We start from the raw sequence: 12,879 nt of genomic DNA on the forward strand, positions 1-12,879 counted from the left end.
GGCAACGACTTCATCTAACCGCAAATTCATGTGACGGTTATGCTCGTTCATTTGTGTCAAAACACGTTGCCATCCAACTTGTACTTCAACATTCGGTTCTACATTTGCTTGCTCGTTGGTATGAACATCAACATGCTCCTCCTCCTCCTCCTCTTCATCAAATTCCTCTTCATCTTCCTCATTATCATCTTGGGCACCCAAACCTTGAGAACTTGAAGCTTCACCACCCAAGGTAGCAAAAACACGTCTTGTGCGATCTTCATAAGAGATAAAGGCGGGCGGTCCCATTTTCTTCAACAAATTGGCTCTTTGAAGTGCCGTGAGATCCAAGGAAGGTAAACCAATATGAGGCATATTTTGATAATCCATTAATTCACCCCGAGCACCCAAAACAATGCCGGTAATTAAATTACCCATAGGCACTTGCTTATTGCGGGACTTGGAGGCTCAAACTAAATTAGTAAATATCATCTCAATACTATCAATGGTCAAACCCTTAAAAATACTATCCAACACAAACAAATCACGGACTTGCACCTTGGAACTTTCAACCCGACCAAATAAAGAAAATGATAAAAACTTGTGAAAGAAAAAGATACAATTGTCCTTAAGTAGCTTACTAGAAGTGTTCTTCGGATTAAAAACATCCAAGCCGGTTAAAGTGTGCCAAACCGTGTGTGCATTAAAAGTTTTTGGTTTGGAATAAAAATTCCGAGTAGGAAAACCAAACCATCGGTTCATAGCCGCATACCCAACTTCAAAACAAACTCCATTATTTCGAAATGAGATAATACCTTTCTTCTTATCATAAGTTAGAGTGACCAAAAATTCAATAATATGCGATTTAATACTAGGAAAACGCATACTAGAAAATCTTTTCCAACCAAGAACGGATAGATATTCATCAATACGTTCGGTAAAAGAAAATATGTTTACCGTGTCGGTGTCAAGGAAAAGCATGTCGACGAACTCAATTTGGCTATTAGAAAAACGGCGAAATTTGCGTCCTTCGGCTTCCGTCGCAATATCGAACGGTGCTCCATATTGAACCCGTAATCTATTGACTTCAGTGGGTTTAGTTTTGTTAGCAACGGTCTTTTGTCTAGGCATTTTGTGTTTGTGAAATTTGGTGAAAGATGAAGAAAATATGAAAGAATGAAAGGAAAAGCAAAAGATAATGGTGGTGATTGAGGGAAGAAGAAGATGAATAGGGTAAAGATTTATGGGGAAGGTGAGTGAATCTTTGTGTTGGGAAGAGGAAAAGATGATTGATTGGTGTAAATAGAGGTGATTTAAATAGGTGTAAGGTATAGGTATTGATTAGGATAGATTAATAGGTATGTAATTAGAGTAGGAATAGGAAGAGATGCAAAAATCAGCCCAAATCCCGTCACTGTAGGTCCCGTGTCGTGACTGAGATTTTCAAAATCTCAGTCGCGACAGCAAGTGTGCTTGGGCGCGGATTTGTGCTGAAAATTTTTGCTGTTGCTGTCTCAACTGAGATTCTGGAATTTCTGGGTAAAAATTGGACTTTTTTTGACAATTTTAACATGACTAATTCAATTCCCTTGATAATTAAGTGACATTAATTGTGAATATTAATCCCTGAAACTGAGATAAACAAAACTGAATCATTAAATGAAAGGAAAACCAAGGGTTGTTCCTTAAATGAAAGAAATAAAATAAAGAACTAATGTACTTTTATTTATCATAATCAAAATATAAACAATAAATACTGAAATACATATATACATATTAACATCTTATGCAATAGAAAATCAAATTATATAAACAAACACTCATAAATACGATAAAACAACAGAAACTCAAATTATATCCCTATGAATTGGAAAAACGACGTGCATTGGCCCTTTCAATCTTCGTTTGAATGAAGATTTGCCTCTCTGGTGCAGAAAGGAATGTTGGACCAGAACGAAAAACTCGTTTGACAAGCCCCTCGTTTTCCAAAAACTCGTAATCAAGAATAGGGAATGGTTCCGTATCAGTCCAAGGGACAGAAATGGTTCCCTTTGCTCCTAAAATGATTCCACAAATGATATTGGCAAACCCAATCTCTCGGTTCTTCGAACGGGAAGCGGCAACTAACCCCTCCATTAGAATCTTCGAGGAGTTCACTAAGTTGCCTTGGAAAACATCGCCTAACACATAGAGATCAGTATCTTTCACAACATTGCTTCTGACTCGACCAAAAAGACTATGACAGAGGAATTTGTGTAGATACAGCATGAAGTTAGAATTTATGGATTTGTTGAAGGCAATACGTGGATTGAATCGCCAAAATCCTGTTAACATCCTCCATATATCTGTAGAAGTCATATCCCGTCCAGGATGGTGTTGAGTTGTGTCTCGGGGTGGAAAACCAAACGAATTATGAAGTTCTGGATATCCAAAAGAGAATACCTTCCCCTCACAACGAAAACTGAGACGAACACGTCTCCTATTGATGAACCGAACGGTAGATAAAAACTCTAGAACCCAATTCCGAATTATAGGAAATTTCATAGAAGCAAATTTGGTCCATCCCAAATTAGTCAGATAGCGATTTATGTCATCGCTTATCCCGAGTTCCTCGTTCAGAAACTCGTCCATATACATCATGCCAAAGAATTGAGCATATCTAAACTGCAGAAAGCGTTTCCCTTCGTCATGATTATAGATTGGAAACCATGCGCCATAACGATAAGAGATATCAATTTTCCCGCTTTGAGCAGAAGTGTTTTTTCGAACATTTTTCAAAGACTTGGTCATGTTTGTGAGAGAGAAGAAAATGGTATCTGTAGGATTTGAGAATTTGAGAAAGAAATTCAGAAAGATGAAATGAAAATGGAATAAGTCTGATCCTATAAGAATATATAAGATATATAAGTGAAAGGTTGTGTCTGTTAAAAAGAAAAGATGCCAAAGTGATACCTCTTCGATTCAACTGACAGAAATTTTGAAATTAGATGGCTGTAATCCCTTACAATTATTTCAAATTGTAAAAGACAGAAAATCTCAACTGAGATTTCCAAATCCTGAAACATGGAAAATCTCAACTGAGATTTCTGCATATTTAATTTCTCAATAACACTTAACACTTAATGAATCATTTTCAAAACATGACTAGATTAAAATTTTAATGTTGACAAAACTTATTTGTACACAAATTAAAATAAAAATAAAAATAAATTAGCCTAAAAATTAAAAAGAAAAGAAAAATAAAAATTATGAACATATAATAAGAAAAACTATAAATTAAAAATATGAAAACTAAATAAATTAATTTTCATAGAATTCGTCCACGAATTCAATTGCTTGAATTGGAGCTCCGTCGAAATAAATCTTGCAACGATTACCATTAACCTTAAATCGATCGCCATTAGACTTTTCTAGCTCCAAAGTTCCATAATCAAATGTTTTAACAACCAAATATGGTCCAGTCCATCTAGATTTTAGCTTACCTGGAAATAACTTTAATCTCGAATTAAAAAGTAAGACTTTATCCCCAATATTAAAGTTTTTAATTTTGATTCTGGTATCATGCCACTTTTTAACTTTTTTCTTATAAACTCTTGCATTTTCGTAGGACAAATAGCGTAATTCATCCAACTCGTTTAAGTCGAACAAACGCTTTTTTCCTACGCTTTGCAAATCATAATTAAGGGTTTTTATAGCCCAATATGATTTATGTTCTAACTCTACCGGCAAATGACAAGCCTTACCATAGACTAATCTATAAGGTGTCATTCCGATAGGTGTTTTAAACGCAGTACGGTATGCCCATAATGCATCGTTAAGTTTACGTGCCCAGTCTCTTCTAGAAGACGAAACTGTTTTCTCAAGTATCCATTTGAGTTCTCTATTTGATATTTCCACTTGACCATTCGTTTGAGGATGGTACAACGTAGAGATACGGTGGTGTACTCCGTATTTTTTCATAAGTAACTCAAAACTTCTATTTACGAAATGAGTACCACCGTCGCTTACCATAACTCTAGGAACTCCAAATCGACAGAATATTGTATTTAAAAACTTAACAACTACCTTAGAATCATTTGTCGGGGTTGCAATTGCTTCAACCCACTTTGAGACATAATCTACGGCTACTAATATATAATTTTTGCCAAAAGAAGTAGGAAAAGGACCCATGAAATCGATCCCCCATATGTCGAAGATTTCAACTTCCAATATGTTCGTGAGAGGCATCTCATCTCTCCTTCCTAAATTCCCGATTCTTTGACATTTATCACATCGGATAATAAATGAACGGACGTCTTTAAACAAAGTAGGCCAAAAGAATCTGCATTCTAGTATTCTAGCTACTGTTTTGCTAACGCTATTATGACCTCCGTAAGCACTAGCATGACATTCCAACATTATAGAGTCATATTCAAACTCACTAACACATCTCCTAAGTATTCCATCGCCGCATGTTTTGAACAAAAATGGATCTTCCCAAAAATATTTCTTAACCTCCGAAAAGAATTTCTTCCTTTGCTGAGAATTCAATCCATCTGGCACAACATGTGCAGCTAAGTAATTGGCTATATCCGCATACCATGGAGCTATGACACTTTGTACTTGCATGAGATGTTCATCGGGGAAATCATCTCGAATGCCTAATGTTTCACCGATGGGACCGTTTTCATGCTCAAGTCTTGATAGATGATCGGCGACAAGGTTTTCAATTCCCTTTTTATCTTTAATTTCTATGTCAAATTCTTGCAATAATAAAACCCATCTAATAAGACGCGGTTTTGCATCTTTTTTAGCAAATAAATATCGCAAAGCTGCATGATCTGTATAAATGATGACTTTAGATCCTAACAAGTAAGATCGAAACTTATCACATGCAAAAACTACCGCTAACATTTCTTTTTCGGTTGTGGTGTAATTTAACTGTGCACCAGACAATGTGTGACTCGCATAATATATAACATGAAGTTTCTTATCCTTCCTTTAACCTAATACACATCCTACAGCTAAGTCACTTGCATCGCACATAATTTCGAAAGGTAGATTCCAATCGGGTTTCGATATTATAGGTGTACTGACTAAAGCTGTTTTCAAGGTATAGAAAGCTTGTAAACAATCCTCATTAAAATCAAAAGTTGAATCTTTCATAAGCAAATTAGTAAGTGGTTTGGAGATTACAGAAAAGTTCTTTATAAACCTTCTGTAAAAACCTGTATGGCCAAAAAATGATCTTACTCCCTTAACAGTGGCTGGTGGGGGTAATTTTTCTATAACTGAAGTCTTTGCTCTGTCCACTTCTAAACCTTTTTCAGATATCTTATGACCTAAAACAATTCCTTCATCTACCATGAAATGACATTTTTCCCAATTTAATACTAAATTCGTTTCTTCACATCTTGACAATACTTTATCTAAGTTCTGTAAATATGCATCGAAAGAATCTCCATAAACTGAAAAATCATCCATGAAAACTTCCATTATATCTTCAATGAAGTCATTAAATATTGTTGTCATACATCGTTGAAACATTGCTGGTGCATTACATAGACCAAAAGGCATTCTCCTATATGCAAATGTTCCGTAAGGACACGTGAAGGTTGTTTTGTCTTGGTCATCCGGGTAAATGTAAATTTGAAAGAATCCGGAATAACCGTCTAGGAAACAATAAAATGCATGACCGGCTATTCTTTCGATCATTTGATCAATGAAAGGTAAAGGAAAATGGTCTTTCCTAGTTGCTTTGTTTAGGTTCCTATAGTCTATACAAACCCTCCAACCGGTGGTGGTTCGCGTAGGTATTAATTCACATTCGTCATTCCTTACAACAGTTATGCCTCCTTTTTTAGGTACACAATGGACTGGACTAACCCATTCACTATCCGAGATCGGATAAATGATTCCATTGTCAAGAAGTTTAGTAATCTTATTTTTTACTACCTCTTTCATATTCGGATTTAAGCGTCTTTTCCTATCCGCTTTAGGTGGCTTATCCTCTTCTAAGTGAATTCTATGCATTACGATACTAGGATTAATTCCTTTTAAGTCTGAAATTTTCCATCCCATACTTCCTATCCTATTTCTAACAACTTCTTTCAATTTTTCTTCTTGATCATTTGTTAATTTGTTAGAGATAATTATAGGTAGAGAATCGCCTACACCTAAGAAAGTGTACCTCAAATGACTGGGTAACTCTTTAAGTTCTAATTTAGGGGGTATTTCAATCGAAGGCGGAACTGGTCCATCTTCTCGAATCAAAGGCTCTAGGTCCTTATCTTCTAATTCCTCACCCATTATAGGTTCAATTATTTCTTCACTTTGAATAACATCATTGACACATTCCTCGACTAAATCAATTTTCATACAAGCGAATTCCTCCATAGGGTATTTCATCGCTTTGTTCATATTAAACTCGATCTTATCTTCTCCTATCCTTAAAACTACCTTCCTTTCCGACACATCTACTAGAGCGCGTCCCGTGTTCATAAACGGTCTACCGAAAATTAAAGGGCAATTTACATCATATGCAAAGTCTAATATAACAAAATCGGTAGGAAAAATAAATTTATCGACTTTGACTAAAACATCTTCAATTATACCATATGGTCTCTTAGTGGTTTGATCCGCTAATTGCAAAACCATATTGGTACGTTTGATATCTTCTTCTAAACCTAACTTGTTAAAAATAGACAACGGCATTAAGTTTATACTTGCTCCTGAATCACAAAGACAACTTGGGAATTCAATATCTCCCAACTTACACGGAATAGTAAAACACCCGGGATCTTTGAGTTTAGTGGGCAAATTACTTGACACGATTGAACTACAGTCTTCAGTTAACGAAATGGATGAAATTTCTTCCCAACTGATTTTCTTTGAAATTAAATCTTTTAAACACTTACCATAGTTAGGAATTTGCGTGATTGCATCCTTAAATGTTAAATTGATGTGCAAATTTTTAAGTTTATCCAAAAACGTTAGAAGTTGTTTGTCATAGTCCTTATTTCGGACTTTGTGCGGAAAAGGTGGTTTGGGTACAAAAGTTTTGGTACTTTTGTCAAATGGTGAACTATTTGTGTTTAAGATATCTTCTTTGGACTTTGGTAAATCAGTTCCTGGTAATGTTGCATCTTTGGGCATTTCCGGCCCTTGATAATTTTTCCCCGAACGAAGAGTGATAGCCTTTACATGCTCTTTAGGATTTTCTTCTGTATGGCTAGGAAGACTTCCCTCTTTTCGGGATGGAATTGATTTAGCAAGTTGACCAATTTGAACCTCCAAATTATGGATGCTAGATGAGTGGTTTTTAATAAGCTGATCGAATTTATTTTCGATCCGTTTAAAACCATCGTCGTGATTACTTATTTTTCCACTGATAGCATCTATAAACTTGTCGATTTTAGAAGATAAAGTGCTAATCGTATCTCTTGACTGATTTTGATAATTAGTGGTACGATTTTGATTAGCACTTGCATTATTGTTATTGTTATCTTTCCAGTTAAAGTTATGATGATTCCTCCATCCAGAATTATAAGTATTAGAATAAGGATTGTTAGTCTGGTTTTGCCCTTGGATAAAATTTACCTGTTCGACCTCACTCATGTTTTCGTAATCCACATCCGTTTGGATTGGATTACCATTAGAATCACACGGTGCCATAAACCTATCAATTTTGTGCGATAAGGCAGAAAATTGGGCTTGTAACATCGCAACTGGATCAAGTTCAACTATACCTTTAACTGATGGTGTGGTTGAGGATGATGGTTTTGCCACCGGTATATGTCCACGTTCCGCGGGCCACATACTGCTGTTGACTGCCATTTCCTCCAAAAGTTCTCTTGCTTGGGCTGATGTTTTCTTCATAAATAGCCCTCCCGACATAGCATCTAATGAACCCCTAGTTGTAGGATTTAGTCCATTGTAAAATGTTTGCATTAAAAGTTCAGCGGGTAATTGGTGGTGTGGGCATAAACGTTGAAGTTCTTTAAAACGTTCCCAAGTCTCATAAAGAGTCTCATTATCATTTTGAGAAAAAGATGTTAACTCTTTTATGACTCTTGCGGTTTTTGCTAAAGGAAAATATTTTGATAAAAATGTTTGGGCTAATTATTCCCAAGTGGCAAAAGTTGCGGCTGGCATAGAAGTTAACCATTCTTTGGCTCTATCCTTCAAAGTGAAAGGAAAGAGGCGAAGTTTGATTGCTTCTGCAGTCACATCTGGGATTTTAAAAGTGTTACAAATTTCAAGAAAATTTGTTAAATGGGTGTTAGTATTTTCGTTAGGTAACCCGTAAAATGTTACATTATTTTGCAACATATTAAGCAAAGCTGGCTTAATTTCAAATTGGTTTGTGGTGATTCTGGGTCTAACGATACTATTGGTTACTCCGGCCACACCTGGCCTAGCGTAATCCATAAGTGTTGGTGGATTTGTCATTTTTTCTGGCTCGGTATATGTTTTTACTGAAGTCTTATTTTTGTTTTTCTTGTTTTTCTTGTTCTTCCTAATGGTTTTCTCAATTTCTGGGTCTATAGGGTCTGGTACAATGCCTGAACTTCGAGAACTGCGCATGAACCTGAAATCTTACACGAACCGAAACTACCTACAAAACAGAATTTGAAAAATAAATAAATTAGTAAATTAATAAATTGCAAAAGTTAAAATAAGTATATTTAAACCTAGATTCGAAATAAAACATGAAAAATCTAAAATTTTGTCAAAAATTTTGGCGTTCCCCGGCAACGGCGCCAAAAACTTGTTGAGCGATTTCCGCAAGTGCACGGTATACGCTTGTAGTAATAAAAGATATCGAACCCACAGGGAACGCTTTTTAACTAAAACTTATTTAATTCAGTTTTATTCACGTCTTTAGGTTTAACAAAAGAAAATCGTTTAATTGATTGAATTGGTTCGGATAAATTAGGATTAGATAAGAATATTATATTGAACTTAGAGAACAATTCCGTCTTGAGATTTTGATTACAAGATAGATACTTCCGTAATTGGAATAAATAGAAGGTATAAAACTTATTTTCATTAAACAAAGAAAACAACTATAACTTTGGTAAGATTATGGACATATAATAATATAGGAATTTATGCAATTAAATGGCTTTGAACTGTAGAAATCTCTCTGGATCGGAGCAGATTTCTACCTTAATCAAGTTAGTATTTTATATCCGATAAGCCGCGCTAGTGATCATATCATCCGTAAAAACTAATTCTTTCAAGTGTTCAACAAAGTTTTTATATGAATAAGATAGTATAAAACGTTTTAATAAAAACACCAATTTATCACTTTGAAAATCATTTTGTCAGAACAATATCAAAGTAACAACAGGAAGAATGTATTGAATAAAATAAATATATAACATTAATGAATTGTGAATCTTCACAAGTTAACAGAGAAGTAGAAACATGAATAGCATTTTAACGAAAACTTTGAGATCCGGGTTTTCAATCTTTCCCTCAAACTCCGTAGGCTTGTCAGACCTCTTTGCGCTTCAGCTGTTAGTTTTTCTCGCTGAATCTTCGGAATAGAGACCGGTCAGTCCACTACCAGAATGAAAACTTGTCTGTGATCTACCTTTGAAACTAAACTAATATTACTGTCTTTATAACTAATTTAATAACAACTTGTGTACATCAAGTTTGTTTACAGAAATGAAATCTAACTTTCTGACTCTTTCTGAATCAGAAACTCAACATAATAACTCTCTGATTTCTCTAACTTTTCTAACTTAGCCAACTCTGATTCCTTGAAATGGATCACTTATTTATAGTTGGTGAAGGGTTGTAAATGTAGGGTTATGTCCGCTGGTGAAGGGTCGCTTTTATCCAAATGAACAGACGGGTTTCTCGGATTTAAACATGTGAAAATTGCGCAGAATTCTTCGCTGTCTCATATGAGATTCTGAAAATCTCAGTCGCGACAGGGGGTGAAGGGGCGAGTTGAAGACTTCGAAATTTCGGAGTTCGATGACCATATGTCGCGACTGAGATTCTGAAAATCTCAGTCGCGACAAGGGCTTTTTCCCCGCCTTTCGACTGCTTCTTGTCCTCCTTGAGCTGTTCTTCTGATTGATACGTATTCTTGGTACGTTTTTTAGGTTTTTCCCTCGTTTTTGCTCCGTTTTAGCTCCGTTTTGGATTTAACCAAATAATTAAGTACCTTGCTGTTAAGCCCAAAATATACCTAAAATATCATCAATAATTACATCAATATTGCTACGAATTTATGCTATTTATAACTGTTTAGAATACTTTTACTCTCGAATATGTTTCTTTCATGCAAGGTACATACATATTTGGTAAAATCCAAAAAGGAGTAAAAAGAGCTCAAAAATAGAAGAAAAGCCCTACAAAAGGAGTCGAAGACAACGAAAATTAATAACGCCAAGTCGAGGACACGAACGAGAGCAAAGAAGTGAAAAATGCTCCGTGCCGCGACCGCGGCCCCCAAATTCACGGTCGCGACACGCGTCCCTCAGCCTCTCCTTCCCTTCGTCCGAAGTACAATTGATGCTCCCCCATTCTCGGTACGAGCAAGAGATTTTAGAAGCCTAGTTACACACTTTCGTTTTCGACGAAACACGATCGTTCGGGTGGATAAAGACGTCCTTTCGCAGCGGACACGATCCTTCACAACGGACACGACACTTCAATCAAGACTCTTCAACATCTATAAATAAAGAGTTGATGGAGGGTTGAAAGATAATGATATGTGTAGAAGAAAGAGATTAGTGTAGAATTTATGCAGAAATTCCGAATCAAGTGATTCAGAAAGTTAGATTTCGATTCTGTTCAAAAGCAATATGATGTACACACATTGTTTACTAAATAATAACAAATTCAGTAACGTTTAGACATTGTTCCAGTTTAGTTTACATTTTGGTAGTGGACCGACCCAGTCTCTATTACGAAGATTCAACGAGAAGATTGAGTAGAGAATTCGCCCCTGAGCCTGACAAACTCTAACGAAACCCAAGGAAAGGATTGACAACCCGTTCACTTGCACGCCGTCGAAGAATTCAATGCTCCATGTTCTCTGTAAACTTGTATCAATTTATATTTCATCTAATAAAGTCTGTTCTATTCGATAGATCTTTATGCAGCACTTATGGTAACCAATCCACTAAAGTGACTGCTGGTGTTTTCATTAAAACGTATTTAATCCAAAATCTTTACAAGGAAACTTTGTTGAACACTTAGGCAAATTATTATCTCGAAAGAGTTTTAATTTGATTAAGGGCAATTTATCCCGAAAGGGTTTTATCGCGTTCAAAGCCAATTAATTAGAGGTTCCGTCATTTATTTCATCTTTATAATTCGTACAAAGTTTAAAGTTGTTTTCTTTGCTTAATGCAAACAAATATACTTGTTTACTTTTCTAAAGTACTAAAACGTTCCTGTTTTGCAAATTCATTCTAAAATCAGATATTTTCTAACATCTTCATATTCTAATCTAATTCTTATTCTAGCAATTTCAAAACCAAAACCGATTAAACGATTTTTCCATATTATAAACCTAAAAGTAAATTTAACCGATTATAAATAAGTTTTGTTAAAAAACGTTCCATGTGGGATCGATATCTTTTATTACTACAAGCGTATACCGTGCACTTGCGGAAATCACTTAACAAGTTTTTGGCGCCGTTGCCGGGGAACGCCAAAATTTTTGACAAAATTTTAAATTTTTCGTGTTTTATTACGAATCTAGGTTTATTAATACTTATTCAAACTTTTACATTTTATTTATTTTTAATTACTAACATATTTATTTTTCAAATTCTATTTTATAGGTAGTTTCTGTTCGTGCGAAATTTCAAGTTCATGCGCAGTTCTCGAAGTTCGGGCACGTCACCAGATCCTATTGACCCAGAAATTGAAAGAACTCTTAAAAGAACAAGAAAGAAAAGAAAAAGAAAAACCAAACCCCAATAAAAACTAAAATTACCGAGCCAGAAGTTATGGCCACACTTATGGATTACGCTAGGCCAGGAGTGGCCGGTGTAACAAACAATATAGTTAGACACCAAATTAATGCACATCATTTTGAAATTAAGCCTGCGTTGCTTAATATGTTGCAAAATAATGTAACGTTTTACGAGTTACCTAACGAAAATCCTAATACCCATTTGACAAATTTCTTAGAAATTTGTGACACTTTCAAAATCACTGATGTAACTGCAGAAGCAATCAAACTTCGCCTTTTTCCTTTTAATTTGAAGGATCGAGCTAAAGAATGGTTAACTTCTATGCCAGCCGCATCAATTGAGACTTGGGAGCAATTAGCCCAAGCATTTTTATCAAAAATTTTCCCTTTAGCAAAAACCGCGAGAGTCATTAAAGAGTTAACGTCTTTTTGTCAAAATGATAGTGAAACTCTTTATGAGGCTTGGGAACGTTTTAAAGAACTTCAACGTTTATGCCCACACCACCAATTGCCCGCTGAACTTTTAATGCAAACATTTTATAATGGACTAAATCCTACAACTAGAGGTTCATTGGACTCTATGTCTGGAGGGTTATTCATGAAGAAAACATCTGCCCAAGCAAGAGAACTTTTGGAGGAAATGGCAATCAACAGCAGTATGTGGCCCGCGGAACGTGGACACGTACCATTAGTGAAACCATCATCCTCAACAACTTCATCAGTTAAAGGTATAGTGAATCTTGATCCAGTAGCGATGTTGCAAGCCCAATTTTCTGCCTTGTCGCACAAAATTGATAGGTTTATGGCACCGTGTGATCCTAATGGTCAACCAATCCAAACGGATGTGGATTACGAAGGTATGAGTGAAATTGAACAGGTAAATTTTGTCCAAGGGCAAAACCAAAATAATAATCCTTATTCCAACACATATAATCCTGGATGGAGAAATCATCCTAACTTTAACTGGAGAG

At 35.6% G+C, this 12,879-nt stretch overlaps 2 non-coding genes across 2 annotated transcripts; one reads left to right on the forward strand and one right to left on the reverse strand.

Annotated features, from left to right (window-relative positions):
- The first annotated feature begins 7,924 nt into the window (after window positions 1-7,924).
- LOC136234381 (small nucleolar RNA R71) lies at window positions 7,925-8,031 on the forward strand. The gene has a single exon (XR_010691266.1). It is a non-coding gene; the product is annotated as a small nucleolar RNA R71 (small nucleolar RNA).
- Window positions 8,032-12,311: 4,280 nt separating this feature from the next.
- Window positions 12,312-12,418, reverse strand: LOC136234326 (small nucleolar RNA R71). Its single transcript, XR_010691215.1, has one exon. It is a non-coding gene; the product is annotated as a small nucleolar RNA R71 (small nucleolar RNA).
- Between the last annotated feature and the right edge of the window lie 461 nt (window positions 12,419-12,879).

The sequence above is a fragment of the Euphorbia lathyris genome, chromosome 6 (assembly GCF_963576675.1).
Source record: "Euphorbia lathyris chromosome 6, ddEupLath1.1, whole genome shotgun sequence".
NCBI classification, from domain to species: Eukaryota; Viridiplantae; Streptophyta; class Magnoliopsida; order Malpighiales; family Euphorbiaceae; genus Euphorbia; species Euphorbia lathyris.